The sequence below is a fragment of the Brienomyrus brachyistius genome, chromosome 2, assembly GCF_023856365.1.
Source record: "Brienomyrus brachyistius isolate T26 chromosome 2, BBRACH_0.4, whole genome shotgun sequence".
NCBI lineage: Eukaryota > Metazoa > Chordata > Actinopteri > Osteoglossiformes > Mormyridae > Brienomyrus > Brienomyrus brachyistius.
The window spans coordinates 43,751,398-43,778,894 of NC_064534.1; the positions used below are offsets into that span (position 1 = coordinate 43,751,398).

General features: G+C 44.5%; 2 protein-coding genes, 20 non-coding genes and 3 pseudogenes across 22 annotated transcripts in view; 23 read left to right on the plus strand and 2 right to left on the minus strand.

Moving 5' to 3' along the window:
* Positions 1-27,497, minus strand: part of LOC125715120 (uncharacterized) — a 1,180,389-nt gene that overhangs the window by 605,369 nt on the left and 547,523 nt on the right. The window lies entirely within an intron of this gene.
* Positions 1-27,497, minus strand: part of LOC125715114 (uncharacterized) — a 935,270-nt gene that overhangs the window by 358,482 nt on the left and 549,291 nt on the right. The window lies entirely within an intron of this gene.
* Positions 960-1,078, plus strand: LOC125731983 (5S ribosomal RNA; annotated as a pseudogene).
* Positions 2,154-2,272, plus strand: LOC125731900 (5S ribosomal RNA; annotated as a pseudogene).
* LOC125732436 (5S ribosomal RNA) lies at positions 3,349-3,467 on the plus strand. Its single transcript, XR_007391816.1, has one exon. It is a non-coding gene; the product is annotated as a 5S ribosomal RNA (ribosomal RNA).
* On the plus strand, positions 4,545-4,663 carry LOC125734448 (5S ribosomal RNA). The gene has a single exon (XR_007393759.1). It is a non-coding gene; the product is annotated as a 5S ribosomal RNA (ribosomal RNA).
* LOC125734935 (5S ribosomal RNA) lies at positions 5,486-5,604 on the plus strand. Its single transcript, XR_007394237.1, has one exon. It is a non-coding gene; the product is annotated as a 5S ribosomal RNA (ribosomal RNA).
* LOC125734600 (5S ribosomal RNA) lies at positions 6,681-6,799 on the plus strand. Its single transcript, XR_007393906.1, has one exon. It is a non-coding gene; the product is annotated as a 5S ribosomal RNA (ribosomal RNA).
* LOC125734936 (5S ribosomal RNA) lies at positions 7,622-7,740 on the plus strand. The gene has a single exon (XR_007394238.1). It is a non-coding gene; the product is annotated as a 5S ribosomal RNA (ribosomal RNA).
* On the plus strand, positions 8,822-8,940 carry LOC125733800 (5S ribosomal RNA). The gene has a single exon (XR_007393136.1). It is a non-coding gene; the product is annotated as a 5S ribosomal RNA (ribosomal RNA).
* Positions 10,025-10,143, plus strand: LOC125733834 (5S ribosomal RNA). The gene has a single exon (XR_007393169.1). It is a non-coding gene; the product is annotated as a 5S ribosomal RNA (ribosomal RNA).
* Positions 11,221-11,339, plus strand: LOC125733999 (5S ribosomal RNA). The gene has a single exon (XR_007393328.1). It is a non-coding gene; the product is annotated as a 5S ribosomal RNA (ribosomal RNA).
* LOC125731015 (5S ribosomal RNA) lies at positions 12,426-12,544 on the plus strand. The gene has a single exon (XR_007391305.1). It is a non-coding gene; the product is annotated as a 5S ribosomal RNA (ribosomal RNA).
* LOC125734280 (5S ribosomal RNA) lies at positions 13,625-13,743 on the plus strand. The gene has a single exon (XR_007393599.1). It is a non-coding gene; the product is annotated as a 5S ribosomal RNA (ribosomal RNA).
* On the plus strand, positions 15,195-15,313 carry LOC125732877 (5S ribosomal RNA). The gene has a single exon (XR_007392241.1). It is a non-coding gene; the product is annotated as a 5S ribosomal RNA (ribosomal RNA).
* On the plus strand, positions 16,395-16,513 carry LOC125736026 (5S ribosomal RNA). The gene has a single exon (XR_007395309.1). It is a non-coding gene; the product is annotated as a 5S ribosomal RNA (ribosomal RNA).
* LOC125734822 (5S ribosomal RNA) lies at positions 17,591-17,709 on the plus strand. Its single transcript, XR_007394125.1, has one exon. It is a non-coding gene; the product is annotated as a 5S ribosomal RNA (ribosomal RNA).
* On the plus strand, positions 18,789-18,907 carry LOC125733678 (5S ribosomal RNA). The gene has a single exon (XR_007393016.1). It is a non-coding gene; the product is annotated as a 5S ribosomal RNA (ribosomal RNA).
* Positions 19,987-20,105, plus strand: LOC125732315 (5S ribosomal RNA; annotated as a pseudogene).
* On the plus strand, positions 21,180-21,298 carry LOC125732533 (5S ribosomal RNA). Its single transcript, XR_007391910.1, has one exon. It is a non-coding gene; the product is annotated as a 5S ribosomal RNA (ribosomal RNA).
* Positions 22,378-22,496, plus strand: LOC125733623 (5S ribosomal RNA). Its single transcript, XR_007392962.1, has one exon. It is a non-coding gene; the product is annotated as a 5S ribosomal RNA (ribosomal RNA).
* Positions 23,573-23,691, plus strand: LOC125736551 (5S ribosomal RNA). The gene has a single exon (XR_007395829.1). It is a non-coding gene; the product is annotated as a 5S ribosomal RNA (ribosomal RNA).
* LOC125732534 (5S ribosomal RNA) lies at positions 24,772-24,890 on the plus strand. The gene has a single exon (XR_007391911.1). It is a non-coding gene; the product is annotated as a 5S ribosomal RNA (ribosomal RNA).
* LOC125733624 (5S ribosomal RNA) lies at positions 25,970-26,088 on the plus strand. The gene has a single exon (XR_007392963.1). It is a non-coding gene; the product is annotated as a 5S ribosomal RNA (ribosomal RNA).
* On the plus strand, positions 27,165-27,283 carry LOC125737228 (5S ribosomal RNA). Its single transcript, XR_007396495.1, has one exon. It is a non-coding gene; the product is annotated as a 5S ribosomal RNA (ribosomal RNA).

The following is a 27,497-nucleotide window of genomic DNA, read 5'->3' on the forward strand; positions in this document are numbered from 1 at the left end:
GCCTTTACACACCGTTTTACTCTAAATACTGCCTGGTAATTCTAGGTGCTGTAAGCTGTTCGTGCCTTTATTCCACCAGGGCACGATCTTCTCACAAACTTGAAGACTGTCACTCCCCATTCACGTTTTATAACTTATTGTTAATAATATAGAGACAGCTTTTTACACACAGTTTTAAACAAAGTACTGATATAATTCCTCTTCAACTCACCGCTTTGTTTTCTATGCAAAAACCACTTCGCCACAGAAGACTTGATATTTTTGGCATAGCAAGATCTGCTCTTCTCCTCCTTTCAAAACTTGCTAAAAGCTGTATTTAAAAGAGCAGGTTGGCCGGGGTAATTCACACCCTTCAATGCCAGATTAATGTTTAGGTTAGTGGGAATCACAGAGGAATTAGGGATGGAAACTTCTTTGCTGATGGTAGAAGCGGTCTGGTGAATTTTTAGAGAGAAGAGGCCGTCGATGTTTGAATGTAGAAAATTGTTCTGGCTGCAGCCTGCAGTATGGACTTCTTGGTGTGTGTAGCTCCCAGTGTTCTGAAAGCGCGACTTTATGGGGAAGCATGTGATTCAACAGCTACCAGTGGGCTTCGTGCGGCAGAGATTTTGTGGCTGTTAGCGGAGTTGATAACAGAGGGTCGTTAAGAGAAGCCTGCATGAGGTAGGCAAAGGAGTAATGTTTGCCGTCGGGGGACGTGCGGCGATTAACCTGTGCGGTAGTGAAAAGGACTTAAAGAGAAGGAAGTGTGCGGATGCGGAAAGAATGGAATAATTGTGGTAGGCTGCCGGCTGAGTAGTTTGGTGAATGTTTGGTAAGGGTGCGGCGCTGCCGATTGGATGGTGGTGCTGCAGTGTGAGTCAGATAAAAAAAAAAAAAACAGGAGTAGGATCCAATGGGACTAACTGGCATGTATAGAGGCGTGTAAGGCAAAAGGGCTGTTTTTCTTAGCAGCTCTCGCTAACGGCCATACCACCCTGAACACGCCCGATCTTGTCTGATCTCGGAAGCTAATCGGGGTAGTGTCTGGTTAGTACTTGGATGGGAGACTACTTGGGAATACCACGTGCTGTAAGCTTTTCTCACTTTTACTTTATACAGGGGGCGCTCCACTTCACGATTAATTTAAATCTATCACTCCCCTTCCATTTTACTATTTTATATATATATTTTTTTCTCTCATTCATAAAGGCAGCCTTTACACACCGTTTTACTCTAAATACTGCCTGGTAATTATAGCTGCTGTAAGCTGTTCGTGCCTTTATTCCACCAGGGCGCGATCTTCTCACAAACTTGAAGACTGTCACTCCACATTCACGTTTTACAACTTATTGTTAATAATAAAGAGACAGCTTTTTACACACAGTTTTAAACAAAGTACTGATATAATTCCTCTTAAACTCACCGCTTTGTTTTCTATGCAAAAACCACTTCGCCACAGAATATTCGATATTATTGGCATATTATCTGCTCTTCTCCTCCTTTCAAAACTCGCTAAAAGCTGTATTTAAAAGAGCAGGTTGGCCGGGGTAATTCACACCCTTCAATGCCAGATTAATGTTTAGGTTAGTGGGAATCACAGAGGAATTAGGGATGGAAACTTCTTTGCTGATGGTAGAAGCGGTCTGGTGAATTTTTAGAGAGAAGAGGCCGTCGATGTTTGAATGTAGAAAATTGTTCTGGCTGCAGCCTGCAGTATGGACTTCTTGGTGTGTGTAGCTCCCAGTGTTCTGACAGCGCGACTTTATGGGGAAGCATGTGATTCAGCAGCTACCAGTGGGCTTCGTGCGGCGGAGATTTTGTGGCTGTTAGCGGAGTTGATAACAGAGAGTCGTTAAGAGAAGCCTGCATGCGGTAGGCAAAGGAGTAATGTTTGCCGTCGGGGGACGTGCGGCGATTAACCTGTGCGGTAGTGAAAAGGAGTTAAAGAGAAGGAAGTGTGCGGATGCGGAAAGAATGGAATAATTGTGGTAGGCTGCCGGCTGAGTAGTTTGGTGAATGTTTGGTGTGGTTCCGGCACTGCCGATTGGATGGAGGGGCTGCGGTGTGAGTCAGATAAAAAAAAAAAAAAAAACAGGAGTAGGATCCAATGGGACTAACTGGCATGTATAGAGGCGTGTAATGCAAAAGGGCTGTTTTTGGTAGTTTTTCTCGCTCATGGCCATACCACCCTGAACACGCCTGATCTAGTCCTATCTCAGAAGCCAAGCAGGATAGGGTCTGGTTAGTACTTGGATGGGAGACCTCCTGGGAATACCAGGTGCTGTAAGCTTTTCTCACTTTTACTTTATACAGGGGGCACTCCACTTCACGATTAATTTAAATCTATCACTCCCCTTCCGTTTTACTATTTTATATATATATATTTTTTCTTTCATTCATAAAGGCAGCTTTTACACACCGTTTTACTCTAAATACTTCCTGGTAATTCTAGGTGCTGTAAGCTGTTCGTGCCTTTATTCCACCAGGGCGCGATCTTCTCACAAACTTGAAGACTGTCACTCCCCATTCACGTTTTACACCTTATTGTTAATGATAAAGAGACAGCTTTTTACACACAGTTTTAAACAAAGTACTGATATTATTCCTCTTCAACTGACCGCTTTGTTTTCTATGCAAAAACCACTTCGCCACAGAAGACTCGATATTATTGGCATAGCAAGTTCTGCTCTTCTCCTTTCAAAACTTGCTAAAAGCTGTATTTAAAAGAACAGATTGGCCGGGGTAATTCACACCCTTCAATGCCAGCTTAATGTTTAGGTTAGTGGGAATCACAGAGGAATTAGGGATGGAAACTTCTTTGCTGGTGGTAGAAGCGGTCTGGTGAATTTTTAGAGAGAAGAGGCCGTCGATGTTTGAATGTAGAAAATTGTTCTGGCTGCAGCCTGCAGTATGGACTTGTTGGTGTGTGTATCTCCCAGTGTTCTGACAGCGCGACGTTTTGGGAAAGCATGTGATTCAGCAGCTACCAGTGGGCTTCGTGCGGTGGAGATTTTGTGGCTGTTAGCGGAGTTGATAACAGAGGGTCGTTAAGAGAAGCCTGCATGCAGTAGGCAAAGGAGTAATGTTTGCCGGCGGGGGATGTGCGGCGATTAACCTGTGCGGTAGTGAAAAGGAGTTAAAAAGAAGGAAGTGTGCGGATGCGGAAAGAATGGAATAATTGTGGTAGGCTGCCGGCTGAGTAGTTTGGTGAATGTTTGGTGTGGGTCCGGCGCTGCCGATTGGATGGTGGGGCTGCAGTGTGAGTCAGATAAAAAAAAAAAAAAAACCAGGAGTAGGATCCAATGGGACTAACTGGCATGTATAGACGCGTGTAATGCAAAAGGGCTGTTTTTGGTAGCATCTCTCGCTTACGGCCATACCACCCTGAACACGCCCGATCTCGTCTGATCTCGGAAGCCAAGCAGGGTAGGGTCTGGTTAGTACTTGGATGGGAGACCTCCTGGGAATACCAGGTGCTGTAAGCCTTTCTCACTTTTACTTTATACAGGGGGCGCTCCACTTCACGATTAATTTAAATCTATCACTCCCCTTCCATTTTACTATTTTATATATATATATATTTTTTTTCTCTCATTCATAAAGGCAGCTTTTAGAAACCGTTTTACTCTAAATACTTCCTGGTAATTCTCGGTGCTGTAAGCTGTTCGTGCCTTTATTCCACCAGGGCTCGATCTTCTCACAAACTTGAAGACTGTCACTCCCCATTCACGTTTTACAACTTATTGTTAATGATAAAGAGACAGCTTTTTACACACAGTTTTAAACAAAGTACTGATATTATTCCTCTTCAACTGACCGCTTTGTTTTCTATGCAAAAACCACTTCGCCACAGAAGACTCGATATTATTGGCATAGCAAGTTCTGCTCTTCTCCTTTCAAAACTTGCTAAAAGCTGTATTTAAAAGAACAGATTGGCCGGGGTAATTCACACCCTTCAATGCCAGCTTAATGTTTAGGTTAGTGGGAATCACAGAGGAATTAGGGATGGAAACTTCTTTGCTGGTGGTAGAAGCGGTCTGGTGAATTTTTAGAGAGAAGAGGCCGTCGATGTTTGAATGTAGAAAATTGTTCTGGCTGCAGCCTGCAGTATGGACTTGTTGGTGTGTGTAGCTCCCAGTGTTCTGACAGCGCGACGTTTTGGGGAAGCATGTGATTCAGCAGCTACCAGTGGGCTTCGTGCGGCGGAGATTTTGTGGCTGTTAGCGGAGTTGATAACAGAGGGTCGTTAAGAGAAGCCTGCATGCAGTAGGCAAAGGAGTAATGTTTGCCGGCGGGGGACGTGCGGCGATTATCCTGTGCGGTAGTGAAAAGGAGTTAAAAAGAAGGAAGTGTGCGGATGCGGAAAGAATGGAATAATTGTGGTAGGCTGCCGGCTGAGTAGTTTGGTGAATGTTTGGTGTGGGTCCGGCGCTGCCGATTGGATGGTGGGGCTGCAGTGTGAGTCAGATAAAAAAAAAAAAACCAGGAGTAGGATCCAATGGGACTATCTGGCATGTATAGACGCGTGTAATGCAAAAGGGCTGTTTTTGGTAGCATCTCTCGCTTACGGCCATACCACCCTGAAAACGCCCGATCTCGTCTGATTTTGGAAGCTAAGCAGGGTAGGGTCTGGTTAGTACTTGGATGGGAGACCACCTGGGAATACCAGGTGCTGTAAGCTTTTCTCACTTTTACTTTATACAGGGGGCGCTCCACTTCACGATTAATTTAAATCTATCACTCCCCTTCCATTTTACTATTTTATATATATATATTTTTTTCTCTCATTCATAAAGGTAGCTTTTACGCACCGTTTTACTCTAAATACTTCCTGGTAATTCTAGGTGCTGTAAGCTGTTCGTGCCTTTATTCCACCAGGGCGCGATCTTCTCACAAACTTGAAGACTGTCACTCCCCATTCACGTTTTACAACTTATTGTTAATGATAAAGAGACAGCTTTTTACACATAGTTTTAAACAAAGTACTGATATAATTCCTCTTCAACTCACCGCTTTGTTTTCTATGCAAAAACCACTTCGCCACAGAAGACTCGATATTATTGGCATATTATCTGCTCTTCTCCTCCTTTCAAAACTTGCTAAAAGCTGTATTTAAAAGAGCAGGTTGGCCGGGGTAATTCACACCCTTCAATGCCAACTTAATGTTTAGGTTAGTGGGAATCACAGAGGAATTAGGGATGGAAACTTCTTTGCTGGTGGTAGAAGCGGTCTGGTGAATTTTTAGAGAGAAGAGGCCGTCGATGTTTGAATGTAGAAAATTGTTCTGGCTGCAGCCTGCAGTATGGACTTGTTGGTGTGTGTAGCTCCCAGTGTTCTGACAGCGCGACGTTTTGGGGAAGCAATCGGCGCTGCCGATTGGATGGTGGTGCTGCAGTGTGAGTCAGATAAAAAAAAAAAAAAAACCAGGAGTAGGATCCAATGGGACTAACTGGCATGTAGAGACGCGTGTAATGCAAAAGGGCTGTTTTGGGTAGCATCTCTCGCTTACGGCCATACCACCCTGAACACGCCCGATCTCGTCTGATCTCGGAAGCCACGCAGGGTAGGGTCTGGTTAGTACTTGGATGGGAGACCTCCTGGGAATACCAGGTGCTGTAAGCCTTTCTCACTTTTACTTTATACAGGGGGCGCTCCACTTCACGATTAATTTAAATCTATCACACCCCTTCCATTTTACTATTTTATATATATATTTTTTTTTTTTTTCTCTCATTCATAAAGGCAGCTTTTAGAAACCGTTTTACTCTAAATACTTCCTGGTAATTCTAGGTGCTGTAAGCTGTTCGTGCCTTTATTCCACCAGGGCGCGATCTTCTCACAAACTTGAAGACTGTCACTCCCCATTCACGTTTTACAACTTATTGTTAATGATAAAGAGACAGCTTTTTACACACAGTTTTAAACAAAGTACTGATATTATTCCTCTTCAACTCACCGCTTTGTTTTCTATGCAAAAACCACTTCGCCACAGAAGACTCGATATTATTGGCATAGCAAGTTCTGCTCTTCTCCTTTCAAAACTTGCTAAAAGCTGTATTTAAAAGAACAGATTGGCCGGGGTAATTCACACCCTTCAATGCCAGCTTAATGTTTAGGTTAGTGGGAATCACAGAGGAATTAGGGATGGAAACTTCTTTGCTGGTGGTAGAAGCGGTCTGGTGAATTTTTAGAGAGAAGAGGCCGTCGATGTTTGAATGTAGAAAATAGTTCTGGCTGCAGCCTGCAGTATGGACTTGTTGGTGTGTGTAGCTCCCAGTGTTCTGACAGCGCGACGTTTTGGGGAAGCATGTGATTCAGCAGCTACCAGTGGGCTTCGTGCGGTGGAGATTTTGTGGCTGTTAGCGGAGTTGATAACAGAGGGTCGTTAAGAGAAGCCTGCATGCAGTAGGCAAAGGAGTAATGTTTGCCGGCGGGGGATGTGCGGCGATTAACCTGTGCGGTAGTGAAAAGGAGTTAAAAAGAAGGAAGTGTGCGGATGCGGAAAGAATGGAATAATTGTGGTAGGCTGCCGGCTGAGTAGTTTGGTGAATGTTTGGTGTGGGTCCGGCGCTGCCGATTGGATGGTGGGGCTGCAGTGTGAGTCAGATAAAAAAAAAACCAGGAGTAGGATCCAATGGGACTAACTGGCATGTATAGACGCGTGTAATGCAAAAGGGCTGTTTTTGGTAGCATCTCTCGCTTACGGCCATACCACCCTGAACACGCCCGATCTCGTCTGATCTCGGAAGCCAAGCAGGCTAGGGTCTGGTTAGTACTTGGATGGGAGACCTCCTGGGAATACCAGGTGCTGTAAGCCTTTCTCACTTTTACTTTATACAGGGGGCGCTCCACTTCACGATTAATTTAAATCTATCACTCCCCTTCCATTTTACTATTTTATATATATATATTTTTTTCTCTCATTCATAAAGGTAGCTTTTACGCACCGTTTTACTCTAAATACTTCCTGGTAATTCTAGGTGCTGTAAGCTGTTCGTGCCTTTATTCCACCAGGGCGCGATCTTCTCACAAACTTGAAGACTGTCACTCCCCATTCACGTTTTACAACTTATTGTTAATGATAAAGAGACAGCTTTTTACACATAGTTTTAAACAAAGTACTGATATAATTCCTCTTCAACTCACCGCTTTGTTTTCTATGCAAAAACCACTTCGCCACAGAAGACTCGATATTATTGGCATATTATCTGCTCTTCTCCTCCTTTCAAAACTTGCTAAAAGCTGTATTTAAAAGAGCAGGTTGGCCGGGGTAATTCACACCCTTCAATGCCAACTTAATGTTTAGGTTAGTGGGAATCACAGAGGAATTAGGGATGGAAACTTCTTTGCTGGTGGTAGAAGCGGTCTGGTGATTTTTTAGAGAGAAGAGGCCGTCGATGTTTGAATGTAGAAAATTGTTCTGGCTGCAGCCTGCAGTATGGACTTGTTGGTGTGTGTAGCTCCCAGTGTTCTGACAGCGCGACGTTTTGGGGAAGCAATCGGCGCTGCCGATTGGATGGTGGTGCTGCAGTGTGAGTCAGATAAAAAAAAAAAAAAAACCAGGAGTAGGATCCAATGGGACTAACTGGCATGTAGAGACGCGTGTAATGCAAAAGGGCTGTTTTGGGTAGCATCTCTCGCTTACGGCCATACCACCCTGAACACGCCCGATCTCGTCTGATCTCGGAAGCCACGCAGGGTAGGGTCTGGTTAGTACTTGGATGGGAGACCTCCTGGGAATACCAGGTGCTGTAAGCCTTTCTCACTTTTACTTTATACAGGGGGCGCTCCACTTCACGATTAATTTAAATCTATCACACCCCTTCCATTTTACTATTTTATATATATATATATTTTTTTTTCTCTCATTCATAAAGGCAGCTTTTAGAAACCGTTTTACTCTAAATACTTCCTGGTAATTCTAGGTGCTGTAAGCTGTTCGTGCCTTTATTCCACCAGGGCGCGATCTTCTCACAAACTTGAAGACTGTCACTCCCCATTCACGTTTTACAACTTATTGTTAATGATAAAGAGACAGCTTTTTACACACAGTTTTAAACAAAGTACTGATATTATTCCTCTTCAACTCACCGCTTTGTTTTCTATGCAAAAACCACTTCGCCACAGAAGACTCGATATTATTGGCATAGCAAGTTCTGCTCTTCTCCTTTCAAAACTTGCTAAAAGCTGTATTTAAAAGAACAGATTGGCCGGGGTAATTCACACCCTTCAATGCCAGCTTAATGTTTAGGTTAGTGGGAATCACAGAGGAATTAGGGATGGAAACTTCTTTGCTGGTGGTAGAAGCGGTCTGGTGAATTTTTAGAGAGAAGAGGCCGTCGATGTTTGAATGTAGAAAATAGTTCTGGCTGCAGCCTGCAGTATGGACTTGTTGGTGTGTGTAGCTCCCAGTGTTCTGACAGCGCGACGTTTTGGGGAAGCATGTGATTCAGCAGCTACCAGTGGGCTTCGTGCGGCGGAGATTTTGTGGCTGTTAGCGGAGTTGATAACAGAGGGTCGTTAAGAGAAGCCTACATGCAGTAGGCAAAGGAGTAATGTTTGCCGGCGGGGGACGTGCGGCGATTAACCTGTGCGGTAGTGAAAAGGAGTTAAAAAGAAGGAAGTGTGCGGATGCGGAAAGAATGGAATAATTGTGGTAGGCTGCCGGCTGAGTAGTTTGGTGAATGTTTGGTGTGGGTCCGGCGCTGCCGATTGGATGGTGGGGCTGCAGTGTGAGTCAGATAAAAAAAAATAAAAAACCAGGAGTTGGATCCAATGGGACTAACTGGCATGTATAGACGCGTGTAATGCAAAAGGGCTGTTTTTGGTAGCATCTCTCGCTTACGGCCATACCACCCTGAACACGCCCGATCTCGTCTGATCTCGGAAGCTAAGCAGGTTAGGGTCTGGTTAGTACTTGGATGGGAGACCACCTGGGAATACCAGGTGCTGTAAGCCTTTCTCACTTTTACTTTATACAGGGGGCATTCCACTTCACGATTAATTTAAATCTATCACTCCCCTTCCGTTTTACTATTTTATATATATATAACTATATATTTTTTCTCTCATTCATAAAGGCAGCTTTTACACACCGTTTTACTCTAAATACTGCCTGGTAATTCTTGCTGCTGTAAGCTGTTCGTGCCTTTATTCCACCAGGGCGCGATCTTCTCACAAACTTGAAGACTGTCACTCCCCATTCACGTTTTACAACTTATTGTTAATGATAAAGAGACAGCTTTTTACACATAGTTTTAAACAAAGTACTGATATAATTCCTCTTCAACTCACCGCTTTGTTTTCTATGCAAAAACCACTTCGCCACAGAAGACTCGATATTATTGGCATATTATCTGTTCTTCTCCTCCTTTCAAAACTTGCTAAAAGCTGTATTTAAAAGAACAGATTGGCCGGGGTAATTCACACCCTTCAATGCCAGCTTAATGTTTAGGTTAGTGGGAATCACAGAGGAATTAGGGATGGAAACTTCTTTGCTGGTGGTAGAAGCGGTCTGGTGAATTTTTAGAGAGAAGAGGCCGTCGATGTTTGAATGTAGAAAATTGTTCTGGCTGCAGCCTGCAGTATGGACTTGTTGGTGTGTGTAGCTCCCAGTGTTCTGACAGCGCAACGTTTTGGGGAAGCATGTGATTCAGCAGCTACCAGTGGGCTTCGTGCGGCGGAGATTTTGTGGCTGTTAGCGGAGTTGATAACAGAGGGTCGTTAAGAGAAGCCTGCATGCAGTAGGCAAAGGAGTAATGTTTGCCGGCGGGGGACGTGCGGCGATTAACCTGTGCGGTAGTGAAAAGGAGTTAAAAAGAAGGAAGTGTGCGGATGCGGAAAGAATGGAATAATTGTGGTAGGCTGCCGGCTGAGTAGTTTGGTGAATGTTTGGTGTGGGTCCGGCGCTGCCGATTGGATGGTGGGGCTGCAGTGTGAGTCAGATAAAAAAAAAAAAAAAACCAGGAGTAGGATCCAATGGGACTAACTGGCATGTCTAGATGCGTGTAATGCAAAAGGGCTGTTTTTGGTAGCATCTCTCGCTTACGGCCATACCACCCTGAACACGCCCGATCTCATCTGATCTCGGAAGCTAAGCAGGGTAGGGTCTGGTTAGTACTTGGATGGGAGACCACCTGGGAATACCAGGTGCTGTAAGCTTTTCTCACTTTTACTTTATACAGGGGGCGCTCCACTTCACGATTAATTTAAATCTATCACTCCCCTTCCATTTTACTATTTTATATATATATATTTTTTTTTCTCTCATTCATAAAGGCAGCTTTTAGAAACCGTTTTACTCTAAATACTTCCTGGTAATTCTAGGTGCTGTAAGCTGTTCGTGCCTTTATTCCACCAGGGCGCGATCTTCTCACAAACTTGAAGACTGTCACTCCCCATTCACGTTTTACAACTTATTGTTAATGATAAAGAGACAGCTTTTTACACATAGTTTTAAACAAAGTACTGATATTATTCCTCTTCAACTCACCGCTTTGTTTTCTATGCAAAAACCACTTCGCCACAGAAGACTCGATATTATTGGCATAGCAAGTTCTGCTCTTCTCCTTTCAAAACTTGCTAAAAGCTGTATTTAAAAGAACAGATTGGCCGGGGTAATTCACACCCTTCAATGCCAGCTTAATGTTTAGGTTAGTGGGAATCACAGAGGAATTAGGGATGGAAACTTCTTTGCTGGTGGTAGAAGCGGTCTGGTGAATTTTTAGAGAGAAGAGGCCGTCGATGTTTGAATGTAGAAAATAGTTCTGGCTGCAGCCTGCAGTATGGACTTGTTGGTGTGTGTAGCTCCCAGTGTTCTGACAGCGCGACGTTTTGGGGAAGCATGTGATTCAGCAGCTACCAGTGGGCTTCGTGCGGCGGAGATTTTGTGGCTGTTAGCGGAGTTGATAACAGAGGGTCGTTAAGAGAAGCCTACATGCAGTAGGCAAAGGAGTAATGTTGGCCGGCGGGGGACGTGCGGCGATTAACCTGTGCGGTAGTGAAAAGGAGTTAAAAAGAAGGAAGTGTGCGGATGCGGAAAGAATGGAATAATTGTGGTAGGCTGCCGGCTGAGTAGTTTGGTGAATGTTTGGTGTGGGTCCGGCGCTGCCGATTGGATGGTGGGGCTGCAGTGTGAGTCAGATAAAAAAAATAAAAACCAGGAGTAGGATCCAATGGGACTAACTGGCATGTATAGACGCGTGTAATGCAAAAGGGCTGTTTTTGGTAGCATCTCTCGCTTACGGCCATACCACCCTGAACACGCCCGATCTCGTCTGATCTCGGAAGCTAAGCAGGTTAGGGTCTGGTTAGTACTTGGATGGGAGACCACCTGGGAATACCAGGTGCTGTAAGCTTTTCTCACTTTTACTTTATACAGGGGGCATTCCACTTCACGATTAATTTAAATCTATCACTCCCCTTCCGTTTTACTATTTTATATATATATAACTATATATTTTTTCTCTCATTCATAAAGGCAGCTTTTACACACCGTTTTACTCTAAATACTGCCTGGTAATTCTTGCTGCTGTAAGCTGTTCGTGCCTTTATTCCACCAGGGCGCGATCTTCTCACAAACTTGAAGACTGTCACTCCCCATTCACATTTTACAACTTATTGTTAATGATAAAGAGACAGCTTTTTACACACAGTTTTAAACAAAGTACTGATATTATTCCTCTTCAACTGACCGCTTTGTTTTCTATGCAAAAACCACTTCGCCACAGAAGACTCGATATTATTGGCATAGCAAGTTCTGCTCTTCTCCTTTCAAAACTTGCTAAAAGCTGTATTTAAAAGAACAGATTGGCCGGGGTAATTCACACCCTTCAATGCCAGCTTAATGTTTAGGTTAGTGGGAATCACAGAGGAATTAGGGATGGAAACTTCTTTGCTGGTGGTAGAAGCGGTCTGGAGAATTTTTAGAGAGAAGAGGCCATCGATGTTTGAATGTAGAAAATTGTTCTGGCTGCAGCCTGCAGTATGGACTTGTTGGTGTGTGTAGCTCCCAGTGTTCTGACAGCGCGACGTTTTGGGGAAGCATGTGATTCAGCAGCTACCAGTGGGCTTCGTGCGGCGGAGATTTTGTGGCTGTTAGCGGAGTTGATAACAGAGGGTCGTTAAGAGAAGCCTGCATGCAGTAGGCAAAGGAGTAATGTTTGCTGGCGGGGGACGTGCGGCGATTAACCTGTGCGGTAGTGAAAAGGAGTTAAAAAGAAGGAAGTGTGTGGATGCGGAAAGAATGGAATAATTGTGGTAGGCTGCCGGCTGAGTAGTTTGGTGAATGTTTGGTGTGGGTCCGGCGCTGCCGATTGGATGGTGGTGCTGCAGTGTGAGTCAGATTAAAAAAAAAAAAAAAAACCAGGAGTAGGATCCAATGGGACTAACTGGCATGTATAGACGCGTATAATGCAAAAGGGCTGTTTTTGGTCACGTCTCTCGCTTACGGCCATACCACCCTGAACACGCCCGATCTCATCCGATCTCGGAAGCCAAGCAGGGTAGGGTCTGGTTAGTACTTGGATGGGAGACCTCCTGGGAATACCAGGTGCTGTAAGCTTTTCTCACTTTTACTTTATACAGGGGGCGCTCCACTTCACGATTAATTTAAATCTATCACTCCCCTTCCATTTTACTATTTTATATATATATATTTTTTTTTCTCTCATTCATAAAGGCAGCTTTTACACACCGTTTTACTCTAAATACTTCCTGGTAATTCTAGGTGCTGTAAGCTGTTCGTGCCTTTATTCCACCAGGGCGCGATCTTCTCACAAACTTGAAGACTGTCACTCCCCATTCACGTTTTACAACTTATTGTTAATGATAAAGAGACAGCTTTTTACACACAGTTTTAAACAAAGTACTGATATTATTCCTCTTCAACTGACCGCTTTGTTTTCTATGCAAAAACCACTTCGCCACAGAAGACTCGATATTATTGGCATAGCAAGTTCTGCTCTTCTCCTTTCAAAACTTGCTAAAAGCTGTATTTAAAAGAACAGATTGGCCGGGGTAATTCACACCCTTCAATGCCAGCTTAATGTTTAGGTTAGTGGGAATCACAGAGGAATTAGGGATGGAAACTTCTTTGCTGGTGGTAGAAGCGGTCTGGAGAATTTTTAGAGAGAAGAGGCCGTCGATGTTTGAATGTAGAAAATTGTTCTGGCTGCAGCCTGCAGTATGGACTTGTTGGTGTGTGTAGCTCCCAGTGTTCTGACAGCGCGACGTTTTGGGGAAGCATGTGATTCAGCAGCTACCAGTGGGCTTCGTGCGGCGGAGATTTTGTGGCTGTTAGCGGAGTTGATAACAGAGGGTCGTTAAGAGAAGCCTGCATGCAGTAGGCAAAGGAGTAATGTTTGCCGGCGGGTGACGTGCGGCGATTAACCTGTGCGGTAGTGAAAAGGAGTTAAAAAGAAGGAAGTGTGCGGATGCGGAAAGAATGGAATAATTGTGGTAGGCTGCCGGCTGAGTAGTTTGGTGAATGTTTGGTGTGGGTCCGGCGCTGCCGATTGGATGGTGGGGCTGCAGTGTGAGTCAGATAAAAAAAAAAAAAAAGAACATTAGTAGGATCCAATGGGACCAACTGGCATGTATAGAGGCGTGTAATGCAAAAGGGCTGTTTTTGGTAGCATCTCTTGCTTACGGCCATACCACCCTGAACACGCCCGATCTCGTCTGATCTTGGAAGCCAAGCAGGGTAGGGTCTGGTTAGTACTTGGATGGGAGACCTCCTGGGAATACCAGGTGCTGTAAGCTTTTCTCACTTTTACTTTATACAGGGGGCGCTCCACTTCACGATTAATTTAAATCTATCACTCCCCTTCCATCCATCCATCCATTTTCCAAACCGCTTATCCTACTGGGTCGCGGGTGGTCCGGAGCCTATTCCGGAAGCAATGGGCACGAGGCTGGGAACAACCCAGGATGGGGGGCCAGCCCATCGCAGGGCACACTCACACACCATTCACTCACACATGCACACCTAAGGGCAATTTAGCAACTCCAATTAGCCTCAGCATGTTTTTTTGGACTGTGGGGGGAAACCGGAGTACCCGGAGGAAACCCCACGACGACATGGGGAGAACATGCAAACTCCACACACATGTGACCCAGGCAGAGATTCGAACCCGGGTCCCAGAGGTGTGAGGCAACAGTGCTAACCACTGCACCACCATGCCGCCCCTCACTCCCCTTCCATTTTACTATTTTATATATATATTTTTATTTTCTCTCTTTCATAAAGGCAGCTTTTACACACCGTTTTACTCTAAATACTTCCTGGTAATACTAGGTGCTGTAAGCTGTTCGTGCCTTTATTCCACCAGGGCGCGATCTTCTCACAAACTTGAAGACTGTCACTCCCCATTCACATTTTACAACTTATTGTTAATGATAAAGAGACAGCTTTTTACACACAGTTTTAAACAAAGTACTGATATTATTCCTCTTCAACTGACCGCTTTGTTTTCTATGCAAAAACCACTTCGCCACAGAAGACTCGATATTATTGGCATAGCAAGTTCTGCTCTTCTCCTTTCAAAACTTGCTAAAAGCTGTATTTAAAAGAACAGATTGGCCGGGGTAATTCACACCCTTCAATGCCAGCTTAATGTTTAGGTTAGTGGGAATCACAGAGGAATTAGGGATGGAAACTTCTTTGCTGGTGGTAGAAGCGGTCTGGAGATTTTTTAGAGAGAAGAGGCCATCGATGTTTGAATGTAGAAAATTGTTCTGGCTGCAGCCTGCAGTATGGACTTGTTGGTGTGTGTAGCTCCCAGTGTTCTGACAGCGCGACGTTTTGGGGAAGCATGTGATTCAGCAGCTACCAGTGGGCTTCGTGCGGCGGAGATTTTGTGGCTGTTAGCGGAGTTGATAACAGAGGGTCGTTAAGAGAAGCCTGCATGCAGTAGGCAAAGGAGTAATGTTTGCCGGCGGGTGACGTGCGGCGATTAACCTGTGCGGTAGTGAAAAGGAGTTAAAAAGAAGGAAGTGTGTGGATGCGGAAAGAATGGAATAATTGTGGTAGGCTGCCGGCTGAGTAGTTTGGTGAATGTTTGGTGTGGGTCCGGCGCTGCCGATTGGATGGTGGTGCTGCAGTGTGAGTCAGATTAAAAAAAAAAAAAAAAACCAGGAGTAGGATCCAATGGGACTAACTGGCATGTATAGACGCGTATAATGCAAAAGGGCTGTTTTTGGTAGCATCTCTTGCTTACGGCCATACCACCCTGAACACGCCCGATCTCATCCGATCTCGGAAGCCAAGCAGGGTAGGGTCTGGTCAGTACTTGGATGGGAGACCTCCTGGGAATACCAGGTGCTGTAAGCTTTTCTCACTTTTACTTTATACAGGGGGCGCTCCACTTCACGATTAATTTAAATCTATCACTCCCCTTCCATTTTACTATTTTATATATATATTTTTTTTTTTCTCTCATTCATAAAGGCAGCTTTTACACACCGTTTTACTCTAAATACTTCCTGGTAATTCTAGGTGCTGTAAGCTGTTCGTGCCTTTATTCCACCAGGGTGCGATCTTCTCACAAACTTGAAGACTGTCACTCCCCATTCACGTTTTACAACTTATTGTTAATGATAAAGAGACAGCTTTTTACACACAGTTTTAAACAAAGTACTGATATTATTCCTCTTCAACTGACCGCTTTGTTTTCTATGCAAAAACCACTTCGCCACAGAAGACTCGATATTATTGGCATAGCAAGTTCTGCTCTTCTCCTTTCAAAACTTGCTAAAAGCTGTATTTAAAAGAACAGATTGGCCGGGGTAATTCACACCCTTCAATGCCAGCTTAATGTTTAGGTTAGTGGGAATCACAGAGGAATTAGGGATGGAAACTTCTTTGCTGGTGGTAGAAGCGGTCTGGTGAATTTTTAGAGAGAAGAGGCCGTCGATGTTTGAATGTAGAAAATTGTTCTGGCTGCAGCCTGCAGTATGGACTTGTTGGTGTGTGTAGCTCCCAGTGTTCTGACAGCGCGACGTTTTGGGGAAGCATGTGATTCAGCAGCTACCAGTGGGCTTCGTGCGGCGGAGATTTTGTGGCTGTTAGCGGAGTTGATTACAGAGGGTCGTTAAGAGAAGCCTGCATGCGGTAGGCAAATGAGTAATGTTTGCCGGCGGGGGACATGCGGCGATTAACCTGTGAGGTAGTGAAAAGGAGTTAAAGAGAAGGAAGTGTGCGGATGCGGAAAGAATGGAATAATTGTGGTAGGCTGCCGGCTGAGTAGTTTGGTGAATGTTTGGTGTGGGTCCGGCGTTGCCGATTGGATGGTGGGGCTGCAGTGTGAGTCAGATAAAAAAGAAAAAAAAAAACCAGGAGTAGGATCCAATGGGACCACCTGGCATGTATAGAGGCGTGTAATGCAAAAGGGCTGTTTTTGGTAGCATCTCTCGCTTATGGCCATACCACCCTGAACACGCCCGATCTCGTCTGATCTTGGAAGCTAAGCAGGGTAGGGTCTGGTTAGTACTTGGATGGGAGACCACCTGGGTATACCAGGTGCTGTAAGCTTTTCTCACTTTTACTTTATACAGGGGGCGCTCCACTTCACGATTAATTTAAATCTATCACTCCCCTTCCATTTTACTATTTTATATATATATTTCTATTTTCTCTCTTTCATAAAGGCAGCTTTTACACACCGTTTTACTCTAAATACTGCCTGGTAATTCTAGGTGCTGTAAGCTGTTCGTGCCTTTATTCCACCAGGGCGCGATCTTCTCACAAACTTGAAGACTGTCACTCCCCATTCACGTTTTACAACTTATTGTTAATGATAAAGAGACAGCTTTTTACACACAGTTTTAAACAAAGTACTGATATTATTCCTCTTCAACTGACCGCTTTGTTTTCTATGCAAAAACCACTTCGCCACAGAAGACTCGATATTATTGGCATAGCAAGTTCTGCTCTTCTCCTTTCAAAACTTGCTAAAAGCTGTATTTAAAAGAACAGATTGGCCGGGGTAATTCACACCCTTCAATGCCAGCTTAATGTTTAGGTTAGTGGGAATCACAGAGGAATTAGGGATGGAAACTTCTTTGCTGGTGGTAGAAGCGGTCTGGAGAATTTTTAGAGAGAAGAGGCCGTCGATGTTTGAATGTAGAAAATTGTTCTGGCTGCAGCCTGCAGTATGGACTTGTTGGTGTGTGTAGCTCCCAGTGTTCTGACAGCGCGACGTTTTGGGGAAGCATGTGATTCAGCAGCTACCAGTGGGCTTCGTGCGGCGGAGATTTTGTGGCTGTTAGCGGAGTTGATAACAGAGGGTCGTTAAGAGAAGCCTGCATGCAGTAGGCAAAGGAGTAATGTTTGCCGGCGGGTGACGTGCGGCGATTAACCTGTGCGGTAGTGAAAAGGAGTTAAAAAGAAGGAAGTGTGCGGATGCGGAAAGAATGGAATAATTGTGGTAGGCTGCCGGCTGAGTAGTTTGGTGAATGTTTGGTGTGGGTCCGGCGCTGCCGATTGGATGGTGGTGCTGCAGTGTGAGTCAGATTAAAAAAAAAAAAAACCAGGAGTAGGATCCAATGGCACTAACTGGCATGTATAGACGCGTATAATGCAAAAGGGCTGTTTTTGGTCACGTCTCTCGCTTACGGCCATACCACCCTGAACACGCCCGATCTCATCCGATCTCGGAAACCAAGCAGGGTAGGGTCTGGTCAGTACTTGGATGGGAGACCTCCTGGGAATACCAGGTGCTGTAAGCTTTTCTCACTTTTACTTTATACAGGGGGCGCTCCACTTCACGATTAATTTAAATCTATCACTCCCCTTCCATTTTACTATTTTATATATATATATATTTTTTTCTCTCATTCATAAAGGCAGCTTTTACACACCGTTTAACTCTAAATACTTCCTGGTAATTCTAGGTGCTGTAAGCTGTTCGTGCCTTTATTCCACCAGGGTGCGATCTTCTCACAAACTTGAAGACTGTCACTCCCCATTCACGTTTTACAACTTATTGTTAATGATAAAGAGACAGCTTTTTACAAACAGTTTTAAACAAAGTACTGATATTATTCCTCTTCAACTGACCGCTTTGTTTTCTATGCAAAAACCACTTCGCCACAGAAGACTCGATATTATTGGCATAGCAAGTTCTGCTCTTCTCCTTTCAAAACTTGCTAAAAGCTGTATTTAAAAGAACAGATTGGCCGGGGTAATTCACACCCTTCAATGCCAGCTTAATGTTTAGGTTAGTGGGAATCACAGAGGAATTAGGGATGGAAACTTCTTTGCTGGTGGTAGAAGCGGTCTGGTGAATTTTTAGAGAGAAGAGGCCGTCGATGTTTGAATGTAGAAAATTGTTCTGGCTGCAGCCTGCAGTATGGACTTGTTGGTGTGTGTAGCTCCCAGTGTTCTGACAGCGCGACGTTTTGGGGAAGCATGTGATTCAGCAGCTAACAGTGGGCTTCCTGCGGCAGAGATTTTGTGGCTGTTAGCGGAGTTGATAGCAGAAGGTCATTAAGAGAAGCCTACATGCGGTAGGCAAAGGAGTAATGTTTGCCGGCGGGGGACGTGCGGCGATTAACCTGTGCGGTAGTGAAAAGGAGTTAAAAAGAAGGAAGTGTGCGGATGCGGAAAGAATGGAATAATTGTGGTAGGCTGCCGGCTGAGTAGTTTGGTGAATGTTTGGTGTGGGTCCGGCGCTGCCGATTGGATGGTGGTGCTGCAGTGTGAGTCAGATAAAAAAAAAAAAAAAACCAGGAGTAGGATCCAATGGGACTAACTGGCATGTATAGACGCGTGTAATGCAAAAGGGCTGTTTTTGGTAGCATCTTTCGCTTACGGCCATACCACCCTGAACACGCCCGATCTCGTCTGATCTCGGAAGCTAAGCAGGGTAGGTTCTGGTTAGTACTTGGATGGGAGACCACCTGGGAATACCAGGTGCTGTAAGCTTTTCTCACTTTTACTTTATACAGGGGGCGCTCCACTTCACGATTAATTTAAATCTATCACTCCCCTTCCATTTTACTATTTTATATATATATATATTTTTCTCTCATTCATAAAGGCAGCTTTTACACACCGTTTTACTCTAAATACTTCCTGGTAATTCTAGGTGCTGTAAGCTGTTCGTGCCTTTATTCCACCAGGGCGCGATCTTCTCACAAACTTGAAGACTGTCACTCCCCATTCACGTTTTACAACTTATTGTTAATGATAAAGAGACAGCTTTTTACACACAGTTTTAAACAAAGTACTGATATTATTCCTCTTCAACTGACCGCTTTGTTTTCTATGCAAAAACCACTTCGCCACAGAAGACTCGATATTATTGGCATATTATCTGCTCTTCTCCTCCTTTCAAAACTTGCTAAAAGCTGTATTTAAAAGAGCAGGTTGGCCGGGGTAATTCACACCCTTCAATGCCAGCTTAATGTTTAGGTTAGTGGGAATCACAGAGGAATTAGGGATGGAAACTTCTTTGCTGGTGGTAGAAGCGGTCTGGTGAATTTTTAGAGAGAAGAGGCCGTCGATGTTTGAATGTAGAAAATTGTTCTGGCTGCAGCCTGCAGTATGGACTTGTTGGTGTGTGTAGCTCCCAGTGTTCTGACAGCGCGACGTTTTGGGGAAGCATGTGATTCAGCAGCTACCAGTGGGCTTCGTGCGGCGGAGATTTTGTGGCTGTTAGCGGAGTTGATAACAGAAGGTCATTAAGAGAAGCCTGCATGCGGTAGGCAAAGGAGTAATGTTTGCCGGCGGGGGACGTGCGGCGATTAACCTGTGCGGTAGTGAAAAGGAGTTAAAGAGAAGGAAGTGTGCGGATGCGGAAAGAATGGAATAATTGTGGTAGGCTGCCGGCTGAGTAGTTTGGTGAATGTTTGGTGTGGTTCCGGCACTGCCGATTGGATGGTGGGGCTGCAGTGTGAGTCAGATAAAAAAAAAAAAAAAAAAACAGGAGTAGGATCCAATGGGACTAACTGGTATGTATAGAGGCGTGTAATGCAAAAGGGCTGTTTTTGGTAGTTTTTCTCGCTCACGGCCATACCACCCTGAACACGCCCGATCTCGTCCGATCTCAGAAGCCAAGCAGGATATTGTCTGGTTAGTACTTGAATGGGAGACCTACTGGGATTACCCTGTGCTGTAAGCTTTTCTCACTTTTGCTTTATACAGGGGGTGCTCCACTTCTCGATTAATTTAAATCTATCACTCCCCTTCCATTTTACTATTTTATATATTTCTTTTTTCTCTCATTCATAAAGGCAGCTTTTACACACGTTTTACTCTAAATACTGCCTGGTAATTATAGCTGCTGTAAGCTGTTCGTGCCTTTATTCCACCAGGGCGCGATCTTCTCACAAACTTGAAGACTGTCACTCCCCATTCACGTTTTACAACTTATTGTTAATAATAAAGAGACAGCTTTTTACACACAGTTTTAAACAAAGTACTGATATAATTCCTCTTAAACTCACCGCTTTGTTTTCTATGCAAAAACCACTTCGCCACAGAAGACTCGATATTATTGGCATAGCAAGTTCTGCTCTTCTCCTTTCAAAACTTGCTAAAAGCTGTATTTAAAAGAACAGATTGGCCGGGGTAATTCACACCCTTCAATGCCAGCTTAATGTTTAGGTTAGTGGGAATCACAGAGGAATTAGGGATGGAAACTTCTTTGCTGGTGGTAGAAGCGGTCTGGTGAATTTTTAGAGAGAAGAGGCCGTCGATGTTTGAATGTAGAAAATTGTTCTGGCTGCAGCCTGCAGTATGGACTTGTTGGTGTGTGTAGCTCCCAGTGTTCTGACAGCGCAACGTTTTGGGGAAGCATGTGATTCAGCAGCTACCAGTGGGCTTCGCGCGGCGGAGATTTTGTGGCTGTTAGCGGAGTTGATAACAGAGGGTCGTTAAGAGAAGCCTGCATGCAGTAGGCAAAGGAGTAATGTTTGCTGGCGGGGGACGTGCGGCGATTAACCTGTGCGGTAGTGAAAAGGAGTTAAAGAGAAGGAAGTGTGCGGATGCGGAAAGAATGGAATAATTGTGGTAGGCTGCCGGCTGAGTAGTTTGGTGAATGTTTGGTGTGGGTCCGGCGTTGCCGATTGGATGGTGGGGCTGCAGTGTGAGTCAGATAAAAAAAAAAAAAAAAACCAGGAGTAGGATCCAATGGGACCAACTGGCATGTATAGAGGCGTGTAATGCAAAAGGGCTGTTTTTGGTAGCGTCTCTCGCTTATGGCCATACCACCCTGAACACGCCCGATCTCGTCTGATCTCGGAAGCTAAGCAGGGTAGGGTCTGGTTAGTACTTGGATGGGAGACCACCTGGGAATACCAGGTGCTGTAAGCTTTTCTCACTTTTACTTTATACAGGGGGCGCTCCACTTCACGATTAATTTAAATCTATCACTCCCCTTCCATTTTACTATTTTATATATATATTTTTATTTTCTCTCTTTCATAAAGGCAGCTTTTACACACCGTTTTACTCTAAATACTGCCTGGTAATTCTAGGTGCTGTAAGCTCTTCGTGCCTTTATTCCACCAGGGCGCGATCTTCTCACAAACTTGAAGACTGTCACTCCCCATTCACGTTTTACAACTTATTGTTAATGATAAAGAGACAGCTTTTTACACACAGTTTTAAACAAAGTACTGATATTATTCCTCTTCAACTGACCGCTTTGTTTTCTATGCAAAAACCACTTCGCCACAGAAGACTCGATATTATTGGCATAGCAAGTTCTGCTCTTCTCCTTTCAAAACTTGCTAAAAGCTGTATTTAAAAGAACAGATTGGCCGGGGTAATTCACACCCTTCAATGCCAGCTTAATGTTTAGGTTAGTGGGAATCACAGAGGAATTAGGGATGGAAACTTCTTTGCTGGTGGTAGAAGCGGTCTGGTGAATTTTTAGAGAGAAGAGGCCGTCGATGTTTGAATGTAGAAAATTGTTCTGGCTGCAGCCTGCAGTATGGACTTGTTGGTGTGTGTAGCTCCCAGTGTTCTGACAGCGCAACGTTTTGGGGAAGCATGTGATTCAGCAGCTACCAGTGGGCTTCGTGCGGCGGAGATTTTGTGGCTGTTAGCGGAGTTGATAACAGAGGGTCGTTAAGAGAAGCCTGCATGCAGTAGGCAAAGGAGTAATGTTTGCTGGCGGGGGACGTGCGGCGATTAACCTGTGCGGTAGTGAAAAGGAGTTAAAGAGAAGGAAGTGTGCGGATGCGGAAAGAATGGAATAATTGTGGTAGGCTGCCGGCTGAGTAGTTTGGTGAATGTTTGGTGTGGGTCCGGCGTTGCCGATTGGATGGTGGGGCTGCAGTGTGAGTCAGATAAAAAAAAAAAAAAAAACCAGGAGTAGGATCCAATGGGACCAACTGGCATGTATAGAGGCGTGTAATGCAAAAGGGCTGTTTTTGGTAGCATCTCTTGCTTACGGCCATACCACCCTGAACACGCCCGATCTCGTCTGATCTCAGAAGCTAAGCAGGGTAGGGTCTGGTTAGTACTAGGATGGGAGACCACCTGGGAATACCAGGTGCTGTAAGCTTTTCTCACTTTTACTTTATACAGGGGGCGCTCCACTTCACGATTAATTTAAATCTATCACTCCCCTTCCATTTTACTATTTTATATATATATTTTTATTTTCTCTCTTTCATAAAGGCAGCTTTTACACACCGTTTTACTCTAAATACTTCCTGGTAATTCTAGGTGCTGTAAGCTGTTCGTGCCTTTATTCCACCAGGGCGCGATCTTCTCACAAACTTGAAGACTGTCACTCCCCATTCACGTTTTACAACTTATTGTTAATGATAAAGAGACAGCTTTTTACACACAGTTTTAAACAAAGTACTGATATTATTCCTCTTCAACTGACCGCTTTGTTTTCTATGCAAAAACCACTTCGCCACAGAAGACTCGATATTATTGGCATAGCAAGTTCTGCTCTTCTCCTTTCAAAACTTGCTAAAAGCTGTATTTAAAAGAACAGATTGGCCGGGGTAATTCACACCCTTCAATGCCAGCTTAATGTTTAGGTTAGTGGGAATCACAGAGGAATTAGGGATGGAAACTTCTTTGCTGGTGGTAGAAGCGGTCTGGAGAATTTTTAGAGAGAAGAGGCCGTCGATGTTTGAATGTAGAAAATTGTTCTGGCTGCAGCCTGCAGTTTGGACTTGTTGGTGTGTGTAGCTCCCAGTGTTCTGACAGCGCGACGTTTTGGGGAAGCATGTGATTCAGCAGCTACCAGTGGGCTTCGTGCGGCGGAGATTTTGTGGCTGTTAGCGGAGTTGATAACAGAGGGTCGTTAAGAGAAGCCTGCATGCAGTAGGCAAAGGAGTAATGTTTGCCGGCGGGTGACGTGCGGCGATTAACCTGTGCGGTAGTGAAAAGGAGTTAAAAAGAAGGAAGTGTGCGGATGCGGAAAGAATGGAATAATTGTGGTAGGCTGCCGGCTGAGTAGTTTGGTGAATGTTTGGTGTGGGTCCGGCGCTGCCGATTGGATGGTGGTGCTGCAGTGTGAGTCAGATAAAAAAAAAAAAAACCAGGAGTAGGATCCAATGGGACTAACTGGCATGTATAGACGCGTATAATGCAAAAGGGCTGTTTTTGGTCACGTCTCTCGCTTACGGCCATACCACCCTGAACACGCCCGATCTCATCCGATCTCGGAAACCAAGCAGGGTAAGGTCTGGTCAGTACTTGGATGGGAGACCTCCTGGGAATACCAGGTGCTGTAAGCTTTTCTCACTTTTACTTTATACAGGGGGCGCTCCACTTCACGATTAATTTAAATCTATCACTCCCCTTCCATTTTACTATTTTATATATATATTTTTTTTTTTCTCTCATTCATAAAGGCAGCTTTTACACACCGTTTTACTCTAAATACTTCCTGGTAATTCTAGGTGCTGTAAGCTGTTCGTGCCTTTATTCCACCAGGGTGCGATCTTCTCACAAACTTGAAGACTGTCACTCCCCATTCACGTTTTACAACTTATTGTTAATGATAAAGAGACAGCTTTTTACACACAGTTTTAAACAAAGTACTGATATTATTCCTCTTCAACTGACCGCTTTGTTTTCTATGCAAAAACCACTTCGCCACAGAAGACTCGATATTATTGGCATAGCAAGTTCTGCTCTTCTCCTTTCAAAACTTGCTAAAAGCTGTATTTAAAAGAACAGATTGGCCGGGGTAATTCACACCCTTCAATGCCAGCTTAATGTTTAGGTTAGTGGGAATCACAGAGGAATTAGGGATGGAAACTTCTTTGCTGGTGGTAGAAGCGGTCTGGTGAATTTTTAGAGAGAAGAGGCCGTCGATGTTTGAATGTAGAAAATTGTTCTGGCTGCAGCCTGCAGTATGGACTTGTTGGTGTGTGTAGCTCCCAGTGTTCTGACAGCGCAACGTTTTGGGGAAGCATGTGATTCAGCAGCTACCAGTGGGCTTCGCGCGGCGGAGATTTTGTGGCTGTTAGCGGAGTTGATAACAGAGGGTCGTTAAGAGAAGCCTGCATGCAGTAGGCAAAGGAGTAATGTTTGCTGGCGGGGGACGTGCGGCGATTAACCTGTGCGGTAGTGAAAAGGAGTTAAAGAGAAGGAAGTGTGCGGATGCGGAAAGAATGGAATAATTGTGGTAGGCTGCCGGCTGAGTAGTTTGGTGAATGTTTGGTGTGGGTCCGGCGTTGCCGATTGGATGGTGGGGCTGCAGTGTGAGTCAGATAAAAAAAAAAAAAAAAACCAGGAGTAGGATCCAATGGGACCAACTGGCATGTATAGAGGCGTGTAATGCAAAAGGGCTGTTTTTGGTAGCGTCTCTCGCTTATGGCCATACCACCCTGAACACGCCCGATCTCGTCTGATCTCGGAAGCTAAGCAGGGTAGGGTCTGGTTAGTACTTGGATGGGAGACCACCTGGGAATACCAGGTGCTGTAAGCTTTTCTCACTTTTACTTTATACAGGGGGCGCTCCACTTCACGATTAATTTAAATCTATCACTCCCCTTCCATTTTACTATTTTATATATATATTTTTATTTTCTCTCTTTCATAAAGGCAGCTTTTACACACCGTTTTACTCTAAATACTGCCTGGTAATTCTAGGTGCTGTAAGCTCTTCGTGCCTTTATTCCACCAGGGCGCGATCTTCTCACAAACTTGAAGACTGTCACTCCCCATTCACGTTTTACAACTTATTGTTAATGATAAAGAGACAGCTTTTTACACACAGTTTTAAACAAAGTACTGATATTATTCCTCTTCAACTGACCGCTTTGTTTTCTATGCAAAAACCACTTCGCCACAGAAGACTCGATATTATTGGCATAGCAAGTTCTGCTCTTCTCCTTTCAAAACTTGCTAAAAGCTGTATTTAAAAGAACAGATTGGCCGGGGTAATTCACACCCTTCAATGCCAGCTTAATGTTTAGGTTAGTGGGAATCACAGAGGAATTAGGGATGGAAACTTCTTTGCTGGTGGTAGAAGTGGTATGGTGAATTTTTAGAGAGAAGAGGCCGTCGATGTTTGAATGTAGAAAATTGTTCTGGCTGCAGCCTGCAGTATGGACTTGTTGGTGTGTGTAGCTCCCAGTGTTCTGACAGCGCAACGTTTTGGGGAAGCATGTGATTCAGCAGCTACCAGTGGGCTTCGTGCGGCGGAGATTTTGTGGCTGTTAGCGGAGTTGATAACAGAGGGTCGTTAAGAGAAGCCTGCATGCAGTAGGCAAAGGAGTAATGTTTGCTGGCGGGGGACGTGCGGCGATTAACCTGTGCGGTAGTGAAAAGGAGTTAAAGAGAAGGAAGTGTGCGGATGCGGAAAGAATGGAATAATTGTGGTAGGCTGCCGGCTGAGTAGTTTGGTGAATGTTTGGTGTGGGTCCGGCGTTGCCGATTGGATGGTGGGGCTGCAGTGTGAGTCAGATAAAAAAAAAAAAAAAAACCAGGAGTAGGATCCAATGGGACCAACTGGCATGTATAGAGGCGTGTAATGCAAAAGGGCTGTTTTTGGTAGCATCTCTTGCTTACGGCCATACCACCCTGAACACGCCCGATCTCGTCTGATCTCAGAAGCTAAGCAGGGTAGGGTCTGGTTAGTACTAGGATGGGAGACCACCTGGGAATACCAGGTGCTGTAAGCTTTTCTCACTTTTACTTTATACAGGGGGCGCTCCACTTCACGATTAATTTAAATCTATCACTCCCCTTCCATTTTACTATTTTATATATATATTTTTATTTTCTCTCTTTCATAAAGGCAGCTTTTACACACCGTTTTACTCTAAATACTTCCTGGTAATTCTAGGTGCTGTAAGCTGTTCGTGCCTTTATTCCACCAGGGCGCGATCTTCTCACAAACTTGAAGACTGTCACTCCCCATTCACGTTTTACAACTTATTGTTAATGATAAAGAGACAGCTTTTTACACACAGTTTTAAACAAAGTACTGATATTATTCCTCTTCAACTGACCGCTTTGTTTTCTATGCAAAAACCACTTCGCCACAGAAGACTCGATATTATTGGCATAGCAAGTTCTGCTCTTCTCCTTTCAAAACTTGCTAAAAGCTGTATTTAAAAGAACAGATTGGCCGGGGTAATTCACACCCTTCAATGCCAGCTTAATGTTTAGGTTAGTGGGAATCACAGAGGAATTAGGGATGGAAACTTCTTTGCTGGTGGTAGAAGCGGTCTGGAGAATTTTTAGAGAGAAGAGGCCGTCGATGTTTGAATGTAGAAAATTGTTCTGGCTGCAGCCTGCAGTATGGACTTGTTGGTGTGTGTAGCTCCCAGTGTTCTGACAGCGCGACGTTTTGGGGAAGCATGTGATTCAGCAGCTACCAGTGGGCTTCGTGCGGCGGAGATTTTGTGGCTGTTAGCGGAGTTGATAACAGAGGGTCGTTAAGAGAAGCCTGCATGCAGTAGGCAAAGGAGTAATGTTTGCCGGCGGGTGACGTGCGGCGATTAACCTGTGCGGTAGTGAAAAGGAGTTAAAAAGAAGGAAGTGTGCGGATGCGGAAAGAATGGAATAATTGTGGTAGGCTGCCGGCTGAGTAGTTTGGTGAATGTTTGGTGTGGGTCCGGCGCTGCCGATTGGATGGTGGTGCTGCAGTGTGAGTCAGATAAAAAAAAAAAAAACCAGGAGTAGGATCCAATGGGACTAACTGGCATGTATAGACGCGTATAATGCAAAAGGGCTGTTTTTGGTCACGTCTCTCGCTTACGGCCATACCACCCTGAACACGCGCGATCTCATGCGATCTCGGAAACCAAGCAGGGTAGGGTCTGGTCAGTACTTGGATGGGAGACCTCCTGGGAATACCAGGTGCTGTAAGCTTTTCTCACTTTTACTTTATACAGGGGGCGCTCCACTTCACGATTAATTTAAATCTATCACTCCCCTTCCATTTTACTATTTTATATATATATTTTTTTTTTCTCTCATTCATAAAGGCAGCTTTTACACACCGTTTTACTCTAAATACTTCCTGGTAATTCTAGGTGCTGTAAGCTGTTCGTGCCTTTATTCCACCAGGGTGCGATCTTCTCAC